At 47.3% G+C, this 20,665-nt stretch overlaps 1 long non-coding RNA gene and 1 pseudogene across 1 annotated transcript; both read right to left on the reverse strand.

Annotated features, from left to right (window-relative positions):
* Positions 1-4,470: 4,470 nt before the first annotated feature.
* Positions 4,471-5,925, reverse strand: LOC117693547 (uncharacterized). The gene is made up of 3 exons (XR_004604452.2): positions 5,752-5,925; positions 4,735-4,811; positions 4,471-4,645 (listed from the first exon to the last, which is right to left on the reverse strand). It is a non-coding gene; the product is annotated as an uncharacterized LOC117693547 (long non-coding RNA).
* Positions 5,926-11,079: 5,154 nt separating this feature from the next.
* Positions 11,080-13,264, reverse strand: LOC117693231 (crooked neck-like protein 1 pseudogene; annotated as a pseudogene).
* Between the last annotated feature and the right edge of the window lie 7,401 nt (positions 13,265-20,665).

Consider the following 20,665-nt stretch of genomic DNA (forward strand, 5'->3'; position numbering starts at 1 on the left):
TGAGAAACTTTCCCTGAGCCTGGTGAGGTGGTGCATGTTTGTAATTCCAGCACTTCAGAGGCTGAGGCATCATGAAAATTATGGGGTCGGGTTCAGTGTGGTTACATAGGATAACCTCTTCTTAAAGCCCCACTACCAGACAAACACTCAGAAACCTGCCTTGGTCACTCTCAATCCCATCTCACTCTCAGGTCATCCTCTCCCTGCTCTACAGACAGCAGCAGCCAGTGGCACCTCGAACTCTCCTGATGAGTGGTTGCTCTTAAGCCTCGCTGTCCACTCTCTGGCTGGACTCCAGACCTGCTGAGTTGGAGACCTGGCTGCATGGCTTTTTCCTATGAACTCAAGAACGATCACTCATCCCTTTCTGGAGCTGCAACATAATCAGAGTCAGGCTGCCTTCCCTGCCTAGGATCCTGCAAACAGCAACCAGGGCCAAATAAGCACCACAGTATAGAAAGAGTTTGACCAGCACAGGGCAGCGGTGGGGAATGCCTTTAATCCCAACACTTGGGAGACAGAGGCAGGTGGATGGATCTCTGAGTTCGAGTCCAGCCTGGTCTACATAGCGACTTCCAGGACAGTCAGGGATACCTAGGGTGGGCTCAATAGAGGGAGACCCAGCCAGAGTGAAGGCCTAAAAGAGATGGATCAGGCAGGGGAAAGTCAGCAGGCTCAGGTGATCCTTACCATCCTGTACCCAGGAAAATGCTGTCTGCTCACCAGAGCACTCACAACCAGACATGACCATGCACCTCTCTCTCTCTCTCTCTCTCTCTGTCTCTCTCTCTGTCTCTCTCTCTCTCTCTCTCTCTCTCTCTCTCTCTCTCTCTCTCTCTCTCCATGTGTGTGTGTGTGTCTGTGTGTCTGTGTGTGTTTGTGTGTGTGTGTGTGTAAGGAGTGCAGAGGGATTGGAAAAATTGTTAAAAAGTATATGTGTTGCCCATTAAAGATGGCAGGCAAAGCACAGCGTTCTAGTGGATTTAGATGGCTTGAGACTGGCTGGGAACTTTGATGAGGGTGCTTGTGCCTAACAGGGTGGGCTGGGCCAACTTCCTTTTTTAAAAAGATAGCCAAGCCATGCCTAGAATGGTGAAAAAACTCTCTGAAACACAGAGCTCTTGCATAGAACCAGATTCCCTATAACTAGATGGGATCAGTAGGATAGGGGATGGAGAGAGGTGTGACTCAGCCATAGCCTAGACAGAGGGTGTTTGACCTACAGAGAGAGGCCACCCCCTCCCCCTGCATCCCTAAGGGAACTTTGCCATAAGGACTGAAGACATCTCCAATCCAGTCTCAAAGTTCTGATGCCCCATCTCAGGGGTCTCTTCTCTGCCCCCTTCCTTGAGTCTATTTCCTGGACAGAGTTATGGACTACATTGGTCCCAACCCAGCAGCCTAGAGTGAACTTTCTGGCCCCCCAAACCTCCACCCCCAATGAAAACCAAACCTTGCCTATAAGATGCAGGTTCTACCTTCTGGAACTAACCCTGGTTGGTCTCTTAGGCTGGCTGCCTAGTGGTCGTGACCTTTTTCCTCTACTTCCTGGCAAACAACTACTACTGGATTCTGGTGGAGGGGCTGTACTTGCACAGCCTCATCTTCATGGTCTTTTTCTCAGAGAAGCAGTACCTGTGTGCCTTCACCATCTTTTGCTTGGGTGGGGAGCCCAGTGTGGTGGGTAGGGTGAAAGTGGACCAGAGTCAGGCACTCCCATGGGGCATGTCCTGTCTCTCAGTTTTGTAGCAGGCTGGAGGTCCGCCCATCCTGCTGTGACTGACTCTGTTCCAGCTCTAAGGAACTCCACTTGACTATGGGCAGGGTTCACCTGTGCTGTTGACTTGGCCCAGCCTTTCAGCTCTCTTAGGGTGATAATTCCTGGGGATGTGATGAGGTTTAACTTGGGACATGAGTAGGATCTAAAGTTACCCGTTAGCCTGGGGTTGGGGGTATAGTCTGGAGGGTAGAGTGTCTGTGCGTGTACACGTGTGCACGTGTACTCGCACACACAGAAGTCAGAGAACAACTCTGTGGAGTACGTTCTTCCACTTCTGCGTGGGTTCCAGGACTCCAGCACAGGATGTCTGGGCTGCCCAGCAAGGACTGACTTTTACCCCTGAGCTGTCTCTCTAGCCTTTGTCACGCTTGAATCTGTAATGTGCCTTTATATTTGGATGTCTGTGGACTATGACACTCTCGTCTCATTCCTGGGTCTTATGTCTTCCATATCAGTCTTGTTCAGCAGTCAACCTTACTGATCTTTCCAAAAGATGCCAGTATATTAGCCATGTCTCTCTCCCACATCCCTGGGCAAGCCTGGCTTGCTGCCTTTCTTTCACTAATGGATGATGTGCCTGGCTTAGATCACTCTCATCCCCCTAGCCTCCTTACACTGTTGAAGCTTGTTGAAGCCCTGCTATATTAATGGCCAGCTAAGTGACAGTGAGTGTGGTGAATGGGGCCGGAGGTGAATGCAGGTGCCACCATGGAAAGGTGAAGCAGGGGGTTGGTGGAAGACACACAAAGGGACTCGTATCCCTAACGGTTTTAAGTGTGTGTGTGTGTGTGTGTGTGTGTGTGTGTGTGTGTGTGTGCATGAGCTATTGTGATCCTGTGAAATTTCTAGCCTGGCACCTGGCCTACACGTGTAACAGTCCACCAGAACACTAAGGGGCAGAGGAAACACACACTACTGGCCAAAGTGGTCTCACTGTCTGCCACCACACTGTGCCAAACTTCCTGATCCCCAAACCCAGCACATCAGTGTAGCTGAAAACATATGTCTAAGTCTCCATTGCAACGAGTTTACCCCAGCTGTCTCTGCTACTTTTTGCCAATCCTGTGCTCACCAGAGATCTGCTAGTCCCTTATTTTCAACCTGGGGTTAGGCTGTTCTCTTTTGAGAGCATCTGTCTATAGCACAGACTGGCCTCAACTTCCTGCCTCAATCTAAAAGACCTGGACTTACAGGTGTGTAACCCCACTCTGAGCTGATTTTCAGGGTTTCTGATCAGCTCTTACATCTAATTCTTGTTGTGTAAAGAGGGATAGCACTGCTTATTCCGCTGAGAATAAAACAGACACTTATTTGGGGGCTATTGGTTCAGCTTCCATGGCTGTAAATTACCCTTGGCTTATATCCATTTGAAACTGCAGTTCCAGGGCATCTGATGCCCTCTTCTGGTCTCCTTGGGCACCAGGCAGAGATACAGTTACAAACATACACTCAGGTAAAACACATGAAATGCCTCTAAACCTTCCCTTCCCTACATCTCCTCTCTCTTCTCTCTTCTCTTGCCTGCCCCAACCCCAACAACCACCTTCTTTCTACTTCCTGAGACAAGGTTCTATGGCCCAGGCTAGCCTCAAGCTGGCCTGTAGCTGGATGATCTGAACCCCTGATCCCTCTGCCTCCCTCGACTGCTGGTATTCCAGGTTATCTGCAGCCACAAGGAGATTCAAAACTGTCATCTGAATGATTATATTTACTTTGTTTGGGTGTCCTAACTTCTGTGTGCACATGCACTGTACTGCATGACCTAAGTCCTTGGCACTGTCTGCCAAAGCTGGGCCACCATATGGAAGGAACACAACACACATGGACCAGCACACTTCATGAGTTAGGGTGAGAGGAAGCCCTAAAATAAACTTTCAGGAGCCAACTTGGGAGAAGCTAGAAACTAGCAGGTGACATTCCCGAGATGGGTCCACTTTGGATTCTAATTTATGACAGAACTAGGGTAGGTAAGGCCCATCAGAAATTCATTTTTATAAAAGATTCCTGCTGTTGATATGTTTCCTGTTATTAAATATATGTAACTATCACTAGGTATTAACCCTACTTAATGAGGAGATCTCTGGAGAACAATGAAGATGTACTGTCTTGTGATGCTATATAGACAATTTCTTTTCATTTTCTTTTTTAGTTTTTTTGAGACAGGGTTTCTCTGTGTAGTCCTGGCCATCCTGGAACTCACTCTGTAGACCAGTCTGGCCTTGAACTCAGAAATTCACCTGCCTTTGCCTCCCAAGTGCTGGGATTAAAGGCGTGGGCCACCACCGCCCCACAAATAGATGATTTCTTAATTCTTAATAATGATCCTGGAAGAATTCCTAAAATAATGTCAGTGGTTACTAAACTCTTCTATACTGGGACTACTATTAGGTTCTCTCTTTCTCTCTCTCTCTCTCTCTCTCTCTCTCTCTCTCTCTCTCTCTCTCTCTCTTTAAATTTATTTAATGTATGTGAGTACACATTCACTGTCTTAAGAAATACCAGAAGAGGGCATTGGATCCCATTACAGATGGCTGTGAGCCCCCGTGTGGTTGTTGCTGGGAACTGAACTCAGAACCTCTGCAAGAGCAGTCAGTCAACCCTGAGTCATCTCTCCAGCCCCTATTAGGTCTTCTCTGATGTCAAAACTGCAAGAACTCTGCCTGTCTTTAGAAAAATAGAAGCGACATGACTCTATTAAAGAAAGCTTTATTTATAGAAGTTAAAAAGCACAATTTACATCAGAGGAGATGTCTGTGCTGAAGAGATGAAATAGGAAAACATGTCAGTCGGAGTCACAGGCCTCTGGTTCAATGTTGGCAGCCACTGCAGAGGCCAGGCTGTCCTCCTGGCCTTTCAGCCGTTCACCTGGATGGAGAGAGAACAGACAAGTGGAAAAGGTCTGTGCTGAAGTCACTGCTCCAAGGGCAGGCCCCCACTGGCCAGAGTGCACTTACAGATCATCTCTGCAATGGCACTCTGGGTCTGCTTCTCTAGCTTCTCCAGCTTCTTAGCCACATCTCTCTTCAGATCCCTACATCAGGAGAGAGGGGAAATGCAGAAGCTAAGGGTTAGCATGGTGTGGCCCTGGGATCTTCCTGCAGGGCTTTGATATTTATCCTGCCTGAGATGCTGCTCTGGGGAGAACATGATGCTACCTTCTCTGCTTTTCTGGACCCTATCATCCATCAGCCTTCCTAACTCCACCGAGGTAACTGAGAGAAGGGGACGCCTACCACACACTCAGTCAAGGTAGAAGACTGAAACAGAATGGTGGCTGGCTCCTTGGGATCCCCCTTCTATGTCCCCTGAGTCAGCATCAGAGAGGAACTTGTGGTGGCCAACTGTCAGCCCTATTCCCCCTCTGGCCACGGCCTCCCACCCCCACTCCTGGGGCTTCCAGAACTCCTAAAATCAGCCTGAGTTCTCTAGTTCTGCAGTTCCTTCAGCATACACTTCATGGCTGTTTCATCAAATTAAAGCACTGTGGTAGGTGCTGTCACCCACCCCACAGATCTACAGGCACCAAGAGACGTGCCTACAGCACCTTCCCTCACCCATATTCTCAGCTCACTCAGAGGGGCTTCCAGGCTTGAAGGGATTGGGTTCCCTACTTCACAGTTACAACAGAGGCCTAAGCCCTATCTGCTTGCCCATCCGTCTCTTCACTGTGGTATCCTGAGCACACAGGGGTGCACTGCTAAGTCGGAGCCCCCAGAGTAGGTGAGTTTTCCCCCCTACAGAAGAGGCTCGAAAGGATGCCTGCTCTTTCATCCCTTGGGCCCCTCGCCCATGTCTCATGCCTTACTTACTTAGCCCTCATCCCTGACTTTCTTGGGCAGAGCTATGCCTGCAGTGCTCATCCCTATTCCCTATCTGTCCCTTGGCTGTCCTCCCAGCCGAGGCCTCTGACATGCACCAAACACCATCACCTCCCCAAAGGGCTTGTGCCAGCCTTTATGGACAACATTCACCAGTCAGGTTTCCCAGGTGCCAGGTTGGCCAGGTCCTAGGGAGAGAGGAGACAATGCTTCAGGGCCAAAGCCCAGCCTGAGAGGGAGTGCAGAGACTGGGCATAGAGGCAGAAAAATACAGGCAGGCAAGGAAGTTAGTAGGGTGGGAACAGAGACAGCTAGAGAAGGAAGCAGCACAAGCAGGGAGGGGCCTCCCAGGTACTCACCATTTCCTCAATGACAGGCTCTGGATTGGCAGCCTCCAGCTGCTCCTTCACCTTCTCCTCCACTAGAGGGGGAAAGAACAACACAGGCCTGGTGGGTGGGAGCTCTTCCTCCAGACTTAACAGCCAAAAGGGCCCCAGGGAAGAGGAGGGACACCACTCAGCAGCAACCCTGGAAGACATCTGGTCTCCTAGGTTGAAGGCAGACCCCAGGGCCCAAAAAGGGACAGAGCAGGCTATAGCTGGAGTGGACAAGGCCCGGGCCTCAGGCTTCCAGATACAAAATGGAAGGAGCCTGTGTCCATGGGAGCTATGGCACTAAAAGGGAAGGTCCTAGGGATGGCCTCTAGGTCTGGCATGGCTGGAGTCTGGGTGCCTTATCTTCCCTTTCATCCCACCTCAGACTCATGACAGGCACCTCCTGCCTCCAGTAAGTCCCTAGGTCTCTCTCTGAGTGTCCCCTTCTGGGGATGCATGCCTGAAACAGAACAACGTGGACAGCCTTCAGACCTGTCACCAGGGATGTGTTTCTCTGACATTCCTTCCTTCTGCCAAACTTAAGTTCTGGTAGCCTCCTGGTAGAGGCCTAGGGCCAGTTTCTCATCACCCTCCCACCCTGTGGGGTGCCCATGCCAGCCTCCACTACTCCATGGGGCAGGGAGAGGAGTAGCAACGAACAATAGGGCAACTTCTGAATTTTTGATGAGGTATTTACTCATTCATTACTTGCACAATGGAAAGTTGGTATCAAGAATTAAAAACTAAGATTCTTGGATAAGCATGGTGGCACTTGGGAGGCAGAGGCAGGTAGATGTCTGTGAGCTTAAGGCCAGCCTCGTCTAGAAAGTAAGCTCCACAGTGAGACCCTGTCTCAAAACCAAACGAAGCCAGATCCTTCAGGACCAAGGATAAATCTGCTCCTGTGACTAGGAGGTTCCCTCTTCACCCTACATCTGTCACCCTCAGTCAAAGGAGTGGGGAATCTGGACAAGGCTCTCTCTGGCCTTTGTGTTGCTGCTGGTTGTCCCCTGAGGCTCTATGGTTAGCTTCTCTCTGGGGTCTTTCATTCTGCCCCTCTCCCCAGCAATACAGGATTCACCATCTTGCCTTGCTGCCCAAGGATCTCAGGTCATTTCTACTCCTCATGCCCTGAGGACCTGTGGCCCACTCCAGGTTGGAGGTACAAGGGGCCTCCTCCCTGCCCTCCTGACCCTTTTATGTATGCTCCCTGAGAAGGTGTGTGAATGCCCCAGATGGCTCTCTCTGACTTGGTACCTCTTCTCTGAGGGTGACTGGAAGGAGCATGGGGGAAAAGAGGTCCACGTACCTGCAACTGGTTTGGCCTGGGGGACCCGACACCTCTTCATGTCTTCATCCTCTGGGACATAGTTCTGAAGCCTGAGTTCCCTGTGAGAGCAGAGCACAAGCACACCTCAGTGCAGGAGTGGGATGGGATGCCTGCTTCCCATGTGCAAGTTCCATGTTTCCTCCTCCTGTCTGGAGGTGGCCAAGTAAAGGGAAGCACAGAACTTAACCATCCCCCCATCTCTCTCTCTCTCTCTCTCTCTCTCTCTCTCTCTCTCTCTCTCTCTCTCTCTCACACACACACACACACACACACACACACACACACACACACACACACACGTTCCTCAGAAACTGGGCAATTGTTACTGAGGACACTAGCATCTACTGGGTTGTCTCCATTTGACAGTAATGGGAACTGAGGGTATGCCATTTTCATGAGGTCACACAGTAGAGATTGTACATCTGAGAACAAGGCTAAGCCAGAGCTCCTGGGTTGCATAATGCCTCAATGACAAAGCCCTCCATACCAGCTCTCCTAACCCAGCCAAACCTCCTCAGAACCTTTAAGTCTTACAGCCAGTGTATGTCACACAGTCCATCACTTTCAGTGGAAAGGGTCTGTGTATACTGGGCCAAGTGATATGAAGATGAGAGAGAGAGAGAGAGAGAGAGAGAGAGAGAGAGAGAGAGAGATTGAGATACAGAGAGACAGAGAAGGGTGACAGAGAGAGACACTCTCTGTGTTCAAAAGTACAGGTGGGGGGCTTTATATTACATACAAAGGTTCCAGAAGGTGGCTTCTGGGCCTGAGGCTATAGTTGATTTGACCAACACAAAGGAGACACAAGAGCCTGATCTGTTTGACACCTGATGGGTGTGGCCCACAAAGGCCATGGGGACAAGGCTTAACCATATGTCATGATCTGCTCACATGCTGGTGAGACTTACAAAGCTCAAACCCTGACAGCTCTTTTGAATGCAACTAGAAAATCCTCAAACCTAGGGGTGTGGAATCCCAGAAACCAGAATTCCCCAGCAGGAGCCCAGGTTTTTATCCACTACCTGCAGGCAGTCTCCCAGCTCAGCAGCTCATCAAATCCAAATCAAATAGAGAGAGGACTGTCCCTGGGAAGAGGGGACCTGGCTACCCCACAGGGCAACAAGTTGAGAGTTCCTGATGGGTCACTGGGCTTAATTAAGGTAGGTGTGGACAGTGGACAGACCCTAGGCCAGAGGCACAGAAGAAAGAGCTATTTCCCCACTCTGTCTTGAACTGTGGTCTCTCAGAAAGTCCTAGGTTTTCAGGACAGCCTTTCAACCATGAGAGCTCTGCCTAGGCTAGGCTAAGAGTGCTGCTGGCTTTCCCAGTCCATGAGAGGGTTAAGTCATTCCACAGGTGAGGTGCACGATGCCTGTGGCCACATAACTAACTAGTGGCCATGTGCCCAGCTAACATACCAACATACTACCTTTTCCCTCCTGCCAAGGCCCCTGGGGCTAGGCTAAACCCATAAAGTGCCGGTACCCATGCGCCCATCCCACACATCTAGGGGTACCCTACAGGCCATGTTCCCTATGCCTGCTCAGATCTGGAGTGAGCAACAGGTCACTGGGGTGCACAGTGAGAAATGGAGCCTATCTGCTGCCATGGCTTTGTTCCCCACAGGGTGGAAAGAAAAGAGGAACAGAAACTGGATGTGGAAAGAAAACAGCAGGGATTAGTGAGGAGAGTAAAAAAAATAATTCCAACCCCACAACCAGATCCAGGGTCCATGAGTAATAAGAGACTACTGCTTAGCTTCACCTGCCACCCCGTGTTCTCAGATGGCCACCAGCATGAAGGGGGCCCAAAGCCTGAATCCCTGTGTCCCTGGCCCACTGACAAAGGGCAGGAGTCTCAGGAAAAGGGGCACTGGGTTGTGCTTTGGGCTTTTCTAAGCAAGTCCAAGATTTAACTCTCTTTCCACAAACAAAAAACTGGGGCACAGAGACAGTTTAAACATCCACTGCTCGGCCTTAGAGAACAAAGCCAAGAAGGATTGCAGGGGAGCACGTGGAGCTAAGAAATAACAAGGGCCTCTTTTGAACCCCTGACTCTTGCTAATGGTGTCTGAAAAGCAGGGCTCCCTGCAACCTCACAGGCTGGAGAGAGAAGAAGAATGTAGCAGAGCCCAGGAGGAGAGGGCCCTGGCAAAGCTCTGGGCTACCCACTGTGACCCCATCTTAAGAACGGGGTGAGCCTGCAGCATACCACTTTGCCAGAGATAGAAATAGTCTCTACAATCCCAGGGCAGGTAGATCACCCCTCAGCAGGGAGTGCGATATAACTGGGCACCTCATCAGTCCCACAAGGGAGGATCAGGGAACCCCTAGGCCAGGTGTTGTTGGGAGGGGCAAGAAGCTCTCTATGGAGAAAAAAAAAAAAAAAACAATCCAGAATTTCAGATGGGCTCCAACATAAATAACATCCATGGGTCACTGAAATCCAAGGATGTACTGGACCGATCAGAAATGGACTTGAGACAGGAGAATTGCAAATTTGAGGGTAGCCTGAACCTCACAGTAAGACTGTCTCCCCAATACATAAAAGAATTAATTTTCCACTCTGTTTTCTATTTCTGCAGGGTTTGGTTGTTGTTGTCTGTCTGTCTCTGTCTCTGTCTGTCTGTCTGTATGTATGTATGTATATATGTATGTATGTATGTATGTATGTATGTATGTCTACAGTGTGTGTGGGTGTGTGCACATGCACCACAGAGGTCAGAGGACAACTTGTAGGAGTGAGTCCTCTCCTTCAACATGGGTACCAGGACTGAACTCAGGTTTGTCTGTGGGGAACAGGATGAGACTTATACTAGAAGAAAAATAAATAGTATTTATTATCCACAGACTCAATGAAATTGTAATCAAAATGCCAGCTTGTTTCCCTGTCTTTAGTTGACATCAGCAAGCTGGTTGTTAGAGGGAGTGAGAGCAGAGGAGAGTCTGGAGACAGTCTCAAACTGTAGCTCAGGGGAGTCTCAAACTTGTAACAATCGTCCTGCCTCAGCCTTGCTAGTGCTGGGATGCCGGGTGAGCCACTACATCCAGCATGACTGTAAAGTTTATAAGGAAAGAAAGGATTAGAACAGCAGAAGTGATTCTGGAAAACCTCTTATGGACGATGGGATGGCCACCCTGGCCAGGCCAGGAGACCAACTTGGCTGGGGAAGCAGGGGCAGGACCCTAGGGTGCTGGTCCCATGGCTCCTCAGCTGCATACCCTGGCCTTGCAATGTTTCTGGTTAGACAGCTCAATCTGTGAAATGTGGCCACTCGGCTTCCTCCCAGCACTATCTACTCTGTCAAGTGAACATGGCTCTGTCTGTGCTGTCTCCTGCTCCTCCCCCTCGTGGTCACATGTGCTCACCTCTATGCCATGCACCCACCTTGCTGTTTCCCCAGCTATTGTCCTAGCTGTAAAGTTAGCACAGTGTGTTCTCTAAGAACTAGTTAGGTAGGTTCAAGCTCTGCCTGTCTGTAACCATCTCAGGAGGGACCATTGTAGCCTCCCTCGGCCACAAGTCAACTGGGTTCACCTGAAAGGGGGGCTGGGAATGAAAGGGGCTGGAGGGCAAGAAGAGATGAGGCCAAGACAAAGTTCTCTGATCAAGGCCCAAAGCTTTAATGTGCAGCTCTCAATTTAAAGGGGAATACCCAACCCACAACCCCTCCTGGTTCCAGATGGGTGGGATAATCCATAGTCGTTCCAGGTCACAGTGAGAGATGTCTCAAAGCAAGCCCAGGGGCAGTTCTGCTTCTGTGTTCCGGGCAGCCAAGGTGGGTAACTCCACCTAGATCCAGTCACTTGACCTTGTTGTGGTAACCAAGGTCTCTTCAGGCTTGCTCATGGTTGGGGGGAAGGTACACTGTTCCGCAGCTTCTCTTTCCTGTTGCTGTTTCTTCCAAAGCTTGGCCATCGCCAGAAGCTTGAGGTTAGGCTGGTTGGCAGCATCCTCTGGAAAGATGTAGTCATAGACTTCTACCCATCTGGCATCAGACCCATCGTCGGCCTGGACCTTTCTTCTCTTCTTGACCTTTTCTGGCATGAGTTTGTCTACTCTCTCCTTGTCTGATGCTGTTCCAAATTCATCTTCAAACTTTCGCCAGGATTCAAGCAACATAAGCCTCTCTTCTTTTTCCTCACAGTTTCTCATGGTCTTGTTAGCTTCTTCATAAATCTGTCTGCATTTAGCCACACTTCCTTCTTCTTTCCCAGAAGATAACTCAAACTGAGCAAAACTAATCCATACCTTGACGTGCTGTGTTCGCTGAAGCAACTGTCGGTAAAGGTTTCTTGTTCTCTCCGTTTCTTCCTGCTCAATCTCAAAATCAATATATGATTTCCAAAGTACCTCTGGCATATCCAAGCGTGGCTGGCTGATGGCTAATTCATATATTGCCCGAGCTCTCTCAATATCACCAAGGATTGTCTCTAATTCTGCAAACTTAATCCATGACGTACAATTTTCAGGTCCAAATTCCAAAAACTTTTCATAAAGCTTTCTGCACCTGTCAAATTCTCGAAGCTGTAGTTCCAGTTCTATGTAACCTTTGAATAACTTGTTCTTTGGACATTTGCCTATGGAAGTTCCCAGAGCTCTTCTGGCAAATGGCAGATTTTTCTGTCTTATTTCAAACTGTGCGTAATATAACCACATTTTGGCAAACGTGAACTTTTTGTGAGGAATTAGTTCCAAAGACGCTTGATATACCTGTCTTGCCCTCTCAGGATCCTTGGCCTCCAGCTCTTCATAGAGTGCATAGTTAATCCAGAGGTAGATGTAGCGCTTCCAGTGCCTCTTCTCCTGGATGGGTGGCACATTGGCAATGGCTCTCTCATAGACTTCCCGCACAGTGTCAGCTTCTGCATCACTTTCCACCAAGCGTAAATAATCAAACCATGCATCATAATTGTGTGGATCAGCCTTCACTTCTTCTTCATACTGGAATCTCCGCTTGCTCATGATGATATCTTCTATACCCCTCCGGTCACCAAACTTCTTCTCAAAGAGGGTATAGTTTTTAAAGAGTTCTTGGGCTTCTTGTTTTGGAATCCTATCCAGGGCATATCTGTAGATAACTCGTACCCTTTCAAATTCTTTCTGGTTTTCCTCAAATTTAGCAAAGGCCACATACAGGTGTTCGTCCATATGCTCATCCCCAAAAAACTCAACCGCTCTCTCGTAGACTCTCCGAGCTTGAGCAAAATAAGCATGCTTCTCTTCAAACCGAGCATACTTGATCCAGTTCTTCACAGCAGGGTGCACGAGCACAAAGCGTTCATAAATGGTGCGGGCCTTCTCCACCTCTTTGTATCTCAGCTCGAAGTTGATATAGGAGTGCCAGGCCTGCTCCTCAGGCTGCCATTCCATCCAGCGTTCAAACACCTGCCGAGCACCAGGAGGATTGTTCAACATCTCCTCCATGTGTGTGTACTTGTACCAGAACTGGTCGACTCGTGGCAGAGTTGTTACGGCACGGTCCCAGATATTTCGGGCATGGTTGACCTGGCGGTTCTTCATTTCCATTTCTGCATATTTCAGCCAGAGTGGAATAGTCCGGTTGTTGACACCTAAAGCACGCTCGTATATGGATCGAGCCCTTTGAATCTCCTTTAGACTTTCCTCCCATTGTGCATATTTTATCCAGTTGCTAATCACAGTTCTATTTTTTCTTATGTTATCTTCAAAAGTCTTCCTTTTCCGTAGTTTGTAATCCTCTAATTCTTCTTCGTCTGTGATCTTCTGCTGAGGTGGAGGCGGGAGGAGCTCGAGTTCTCTTTCTTTAGCTTCTCTTAGAAGCTGCTCAGCAGTTATCTGTACCTCTGCAGGCGCTTTGTTTTTCACCTTGGCCACTTTAGGAATCCGCTGTTTCCCGGCTGCTGTGGAGGCCGCCATGATTGCAGTGGCGGAAAACGAGCGACCCTGGCCCACACCTGGACTTCAGAAACCGACTTCAAGAAACAGCCTGCACCGCAGAGCCAGCCCACAACAAACTAGATTCCGGAACCTGTTGGGGACCGCACTAGCCCCACTTTGGGTCGGCCAAAATAATGTTGCAGCCCAGGCAAAATGTTGAGGCCCGGGCCGACCCACGTTTGGGCGGCCACTGTATCCCGGCCCAAGCTGCTGCTCCGGTCTGTGGGTCAAGGTTCCAGCAAGAGCGAGGGTGACAGCAGATTCTACCTAATGTCAGAGATTCGTCTCTGATGATCCCTCTATATTCTCTGATCTCCGTCTATATTCTCTGATCTCTGGTTCTGTCTTCTATAGTCTGACTAATGTCTTCTATCGTCTCAATTCTGATCTGTTCTGTCTCTGCCTTTTATATGTCTCACTTCTAAGCCACGCCTCTAAGTTACACCTTTAATCATGCCCTTAGGGCTTGTCTCTAACTCTGATCTCTATAATGTCACACACCTTTAATCTCAAGATATCGAAACCAAGATTATCAGAGTGTTCTCAGCTGTTGTAGGCGATTGTAATTCAAATCTCATGTCAGGGTATATGGCTCAAGATGGCTGCAAAGCTGATAGCTGCTTTCTGCTAAAAGTCGGCACCCAACAGTAACCGGAACCGGAAAGGGAACTTGAAAGGATGACCTTTGACCACTGCACAAATCAGGGGAAACGCCCGTCCTTTCCGTAGCAACCGCGTGGGCGTCCTCTGTGGAGCAGAGCAGCTGGCAGGAGGTGAGAGTGAAGTGGATAGCGCAGGCTGCACTGCAGGGACTTGAGGCTCGGATGGCTAGGGCTCACCCAGGTCTAGCTCAGTGATGCGTGCAGCTGTAGGCAGTGCCACCTTCGAGGGGCATAGAAACCCATCTCCGATGTGGAAACTCGGGGGAGAAGCCGAAGCAGTTCTTTCATTATAAAATATGGCAAGAACACACCAAGTCCCCGGAAAAGCCAGAAGATTTCACTTACAAGGAAATTCACATGAAGACAACAGGTTAGCTAGAAGAGACACCCTCTTGGTTTTTCCCATTCTCTGCAGTCCTACATTCTCACTCATTAAGAGGAAGGGACTTGTGGTTTAATGGGATGGAGCTGCCTTGCTAGGCTAGCCATAGAACCACTCTGTGATCTGCTGAGTGGTTGCTCAAAATCTTAAAACCAGCTCTATGCCCTGAAGGCTTCATATCTTCCCTAGAGTACAGAGAGAATTTAATGGGGAAATTACTAGATAGGCTTTAGTTATCTTTTTTTTTTCTAAAAACTTCCTCAGAACAGCTTTCTGATAGAGAGATACTTTTAAATTTCTTTCACTTATTTTTAGCGTGTGTATGTGATGTGTGTCCATGGCACTTTGTGTGTCTGTGTGTGTGTGTGTGTGTGTGTGTAGACAACTTTGTGGAATTGGTTCTCCTGATGGGAAAAATCTTACCTTTTCTGTTTGCTTTGAAACTATATCGCTGTGGCTAGCCTGGAACTTGATATGTAGACTACACTAGCCTCAAACTCAAGATCTGCAGCTTGCCTTCACTGGGACTGGGACATCTTTATATCTGGCTGTTTTATTTGTTTTGTTTCTTTTTCTCTTTGTTTCTTTCTTTGCTTCTTTTTCCTTTGTTTTCTTCCTTCCTTCCTTCCTTCCTTGACAGGATCTCATGTACTACAGGCTGACCTCAAATTCTTCATGTAGAAAACACCAATGACCTTGATTATTCTGCCTCCAAATGAGAACTGGGTTACGGTTTGTAGGCCTCTAGGAACAGAACCAAGCACTCTGCCCACTGAGTTCCAGACCCATCCCCCAATACCCATTTTGTATGTATAGAAGCACATTAAAGAGTAACTGTATCTGAACCAATGGCCAACCTCCAGTGTGCTTGACTGTGTCTGCTTCATCCTTCCCACAACTTTTATACAAGCCTTCAACAAGGTAGAGGAAACTGAAACATTCCTTCTTTGGTTTGAGTTGCCCCTCAACTGTCTGGTGTCCAAATATTGTTGGGGTTTCCTTGCAGGATTTCGGGAACATGCATGTTATCTCTCCGGGTGTGGCTTAACAAGAAACCAACAAGACAGATCAGTTGTCTGTATTGCAAATCCCAAGGCCCAGATTTCCACCCAGGATATTCATGAGGTGAGTCTGGCCAATGAGTAGCAAAAGTTACCTGGATGTGAATTGTGATTTCATCTTTTTGTTGTTGGTGATGATGAGACAGGATCTCCATGTATAGACCTGACTGTCCTAGAAGTCCCCATGTAGATCCACCTATCTTGGCTCCCCATGTGTCAAAAGGTTTACACCACACACCTGATTTCCCCCCTTTTTTAGATTTATGAGTGTTTTTTGTGTATATATGTATGTGTGATGCAAGTGTGTCTGCTGCCTGTGGAGGTCACAAGAGGGTGTCAAGTCCCTTAAAACTGTAGTTGTAGATGGCTGTAAGCTGTGGGCACTGGAGCTGTGGGCTGGACTCGGGTCCTCAGCTAGGCCATCTCTGCAGTGCCTGTCAGTGTTTCAAAGTTTTTATCATAGAGATTGTTCACATACTAGGTTGGGTTTCCCCAGGTATTCCTTTTTTTTTTTTTAAGACATGTTTTTTATTTTATATATGTATGTGCCTTGTTAGTTTATGGTTGGTGCCAGATATATTTTTTATTTTATATGTGTATGTGCCTGTGTTAGTTTGTGGTTGGTGCCTGCTGGCCGAGGCCAGAGACTGAGATGTTGTGTAGGCTTTGGGAACCCACCTAGGGTCTTCTGCAAGAACATTACTTGCTCTGAGCTGCTGAACCATCACTCTGGCCTCTTGCTTTAGGGTTTGTTTGTTGTTGTATTTTTGGTTTGGAACAGGGTTTCACTGTGTAAGAACCTTGGGGGATGCTGCTCTGTAGACTGGGCTGGCCTCAAACTCTGAGATCTACCAATCTCTGCCTGCTGGGATCAAAAGTGTGTACCACATCCACCAGGCCCTTTTAGGGTGGTGTTTCAAGGCTGCTGTGGATGGGATGGCTTCCCTGATCCTCTCTCACTGTGTCTATTGCTGTATAGGAAGGGCACTAATGTTCTTTCCCATGTTAACTTCATAGCCTATCAATCTGCTGGAAGTTTATCAGTTCTAAGAGTGTTCCGGTGGAGTCTCGGGGTCTCTAAGTACAGGCTCATAGTGTCTGCCAATGAGGCAACTCTGGCTTCTCTTTCCTATTGGCATCCCTTTTGTTTGCTTCTTTTGTTTGATTATTCTTGCTAAAACAATACCATTTTGAGGGAGAGTAGAGATTGTGGATATACTTGTCTTGTTCCTGATTTTGCTGGAAATGCTTTGAGGTTTTTTGTTTGTTTGTTTGTTTTTGTTTTTGTTTTTTTTTTTTGTTTTTTGTTTTTTGTTTTTTGTTTTTTGTTTTTTGTTTTTTTGTTTTTTGTTTTTTTTGCTATTTGAGGGGATTCAGTAAAGAAACTGCTGACATGACTCTCCATAATAATGATTAAGGTTGTTTACTGTAGATATGAGAGAGCAGCCAGAGGCATCTAGAAGAGTTCAGAGCAGGCAGAGGAAGAAGTAGATTATGTTGTGTTTTTAAAAAACCAGGATATGTTTTGTGAGCAAAGTCTGGTGAGGTGGGAGGGTGCCTTGGTGGGCCGACCTTGAGGCATCCCTTCCCCCTGAGGTAGCAAACATATGATGGGTATAGTATAGAATAGAGGTTATTTAAGGCAATGATTAGGGAGGAGAGAAAGAGAGGAGGGGAGGGGGAGAGTGAAAAGGGAAAAGGGGGTTAAGGAGAGAAAAGAGTCAGACAGAAGGGGCAGAAGAGAGAGCAAGGAGGGGACAAACAGCCCCTTTTATGGCAAGCCAGGCCTACCTGGCTGTTGCCTAGGCTGGAGCCTAGAAGGCATGCTGACATTCCTCCATTTTGCTTTAATTTTTAAAAGGAGAAACTAGAAAGAGGTGGTGGTGAACCAGGGATAGGACCATCTTGATCTTTAGCTATTTCTTGCTGACTTTGAGGTGTTGTGTCCCTGGGAAACCTAAGAAAACGAAGATGGGGATGTTGGTCCAGTCTTAGGAGAATTGGCTGTTTCTTTGCTATCTAGGATCTGTGGGACCATCTGTGGATAGGAAGAAGCAGGTGTAGTAGAAGCATCTGTGTCTGTGAGAGCAGGTGCTGGCACATCTGTTGTTTCTCTGGAGCTGTTCTGGATACAGATGTTGAGTAGATGCCTGGATATAGCAAGATGCTGAAATATATATATATATGGTATGTATATATATAATATATATATTACAGGTAGAGAATACAGTTTAGTACTTTGGGGAGAATAATCTTCTTAGGTGTATATTTGAAACCCTTAGGTCTTGGTGGTTGGAGTGATTGAAGTCCCAATCCAAGGGAACAAGAGGGGAACCCCATCCTCTGGAATAGGTAACAGGTAGAAACTTAGGCTATTGATTGGCAAGTGTACTTATCTAGATGGAGTCTGTTTGGTTACATAGATCTGAGTGGGTTTCTTGGAGCTTATAAGTTTACAAAAGAGATAAATCTGTTAACAGCATGAACACTATTTGAGATGCATTTAGGGAAGACAAAAACCTATTGTGGAGCAGAAGGAGCAAGAAGGGCTTTTTCCTTCTATCTGGGAGATTGATTCTATTTAAATTTAGCACGATGATAAACCTTTTAAGGTTACATTTAAAAGACAATTAAATTAACTTGAAATTTTGACCTTGTGAATATGATAGTTGAATATATAGATTAGTATTAGAAACACCTTAAGTCTATAGTTAAGAGTGATAGAGAAAAGGTATGGGGTCTTGACAACAGCAGAGTCAGGGCAGCTGATGACAGCTGAAGATGACTTGACAGGGTCACTGCAGATGCTGTAAGTGGCAATTGTGAGTTAGTTCACGGTGTACATATAGCCAGCAATCTTTAAAGTGCCCAGGTTGCATGACATTAAGGACTTGGTAGGCTGAGGTCAGGGTCTGAAGCAAAAGGTGAAATGGCAGGTTACTGTTATTTATGAGGGGGGATGTCAAGGAAGTAAGGACCTTGGAAAAGTGTAAGAATAGAATGTTCAGTCTCTGGAACCTGCTTGGTGAAAGGAGAGAACTGATTCCCACAGGTTATTATCTATCCACTCCATGTATATGAGCATAGGCATGCACTCACACACACACACACACACAGGCACACACAAACACACACACACACACTCAGGCACACACATAGGTACACACACACATGCATACAGTTACTCGTACACACAGGCATGCATGCATAGGCACATACATACTCAGGTACACACACAGGAGTGCATGCATATACATACACACATGACAAGTATTAAAAAGTTTTAAAACAAATTCAGGACTGTAATGTCATGATAGTCTAATTATCAGTTGATAAGCTTCACTCCCATTTGAGTACTGACATCTTGTTTTTCCTTTGACAGCTCTTATAACAAAACATTATATGACAATGTGAGCATAATTCAAATGATGACAAATGGTCCCACCCACAACTATCTGATGGCATATACCTTGAACATATGTTCTTGAAAACTGAGTAGGTTATGTGTCCTCTTCCTCAATGATAATAAAAGTCTATTTGCAAGCCCAGGCTGGTGATTTCAGTGTTGCTAAGAAGTGAAGAGCCCAAATGTGGTGGTACACACCTTTAATCCAAATACTGGGGAGGCAGAGGCAGGTGGGAGATCTGAGTTCTGAGGCCAGCCTGGTCTACAGAGCTAGTTCCAGGCCAACCAGGGCTACATTATGAGAACCCATCTCTGAAACAAAACCCGTGGCTAGTTGTAAGAGCAATTTGTCTGTGACATTTGTCACTTCACTGCTATAGGTTTGACTCAGATGACCAGGGCATGTGGGCAGCTTCTCACTGCAGAAGCCATGTGGCAAATTTTTAAAAAAGACCTTTTTAGAGACTATAATTACCCTTTCCCCCTTCCTCCTTTAAACTTTTCCATAGAACTCTCCTCACTAATCTCTTTTGAATTCTTGACCTCCTTTTTTTTATTTCTCAAACCATTTTTTTTAAAATCAAGGGCATATGGGCTGGAGAGATGGCTCAGCAGTGAAGACCACTGGCTGCTCTTCCAGAGGACCTGAGTTCAATTGCTAGCACACATACAGCAGCTAACAACTGTCCTTAAAGGCAAAACAGCAACACACATAAAAATCTTTAAAAAAAAAATAATTATTAAAAGCCCGGTGGTGTCAGAGCACCCCTTTAATCCCAGCACTTGGGAGACAGAGTCAACCAGAACTGAGTTGAAGGCCAGCCTGGTTTACAAAGTGAGTTCCATGACAGTCAGGGCTATGTATGTATGTGTACACAGAGAAACCCTGTCTTGAAAAACCTGAAGATGGAAAATCAAAGTTTAATTGAGCTTATGGTATTGTTGCAGGAAATATTAAAGTTGGCATCACCCCATGCTCTGTCCAGCTACTCTATCCCCAGCAGTCCCAGGCTCACCACCTCCAAGGCTAGCCCCAATACAGTGGTCTTCCCAGCTCTGGTTCTCTTACCTCAGAGCCGCTAGTTCTTTCTATGCCATCCATCCCTATGGCTGGTGGTAACAAATCCTCTTAATCCGGTAAATCAAAGCTCTTGAAGCATATAATTCATCAGTCAGATTTATATATCAATAGATTCTCAATAAGATGCCCACACAATACTGCAAGGCACTGAGTAGTCACACAGGCTGGGGCTCTAATTCCCTCAAAAGACAGAGATCAGTATAGAGCTCTCAGCAGTGCAGCTTGGAATGACAAGATTCCATGCTATCTGGGTTCTCAGTGGCAGCAGCAGGCTGATCTCTGGCATGGAGTCAGACTCCTGGTGACTGGGAACCCCTGCTGCCCTGGCTCTGGGACTAGACTGCTGTTGAGAAAGCTAACAAAGTAGGACATCTCAATCTGTGGTCTTTGGGGACTTAACTCCCTAATAAGGAAGGAGAAAAACTGTGCCATGCCAGTATAACTTCTGACAAGAATCACAAACATAAACCAGGCAGTGTATCACACCTTTAATTGCAGCACTCAGAAGGCAGAGGCAAACAGATCTCCATGATTTCAAGGCCAGCTGGGACTACAGAGCTAATTCCAAGGGCAGCCAGGGCTACATAAAGAAAACCTGTCTTGAAAAGAGGGTGGGAAAAATTATAAAAGTGAAAAATTCTAGTAGATTGCCAGGCATGTTTGGCCTTGTTATGCCAGCACTTGAGAGTCTGAGGAAGGAGTTCAAAGACTGCCTGGGCTACACAATGAGGCCCCACCTCAGTGTGTGTGTGTGTGGGGGGGGAAGTGTGGGATGTGTACCTCATTCTGTCACCATGCCTGTAGACCTGAGTTCAGTCCCTGGATTCCACATGGTAGAGGAATAGCTCCTGA

Source organism: Arvicanthis niloticus, chromosome 21 (assembly GCF_011762505.2).
Source record: "Arvicanthis niloticus isolate mArvNil1 chromosome 21, mArvNil1.pat.X, whole genome shotgun sequence".
In the NCBI taxonomy this organism is placed as follows: Eukaryota; Metazoa; Chordata; class Mammalia; order Rodentia; family Muridae; genus Arvicanthis; species Arvicanthis niloticus.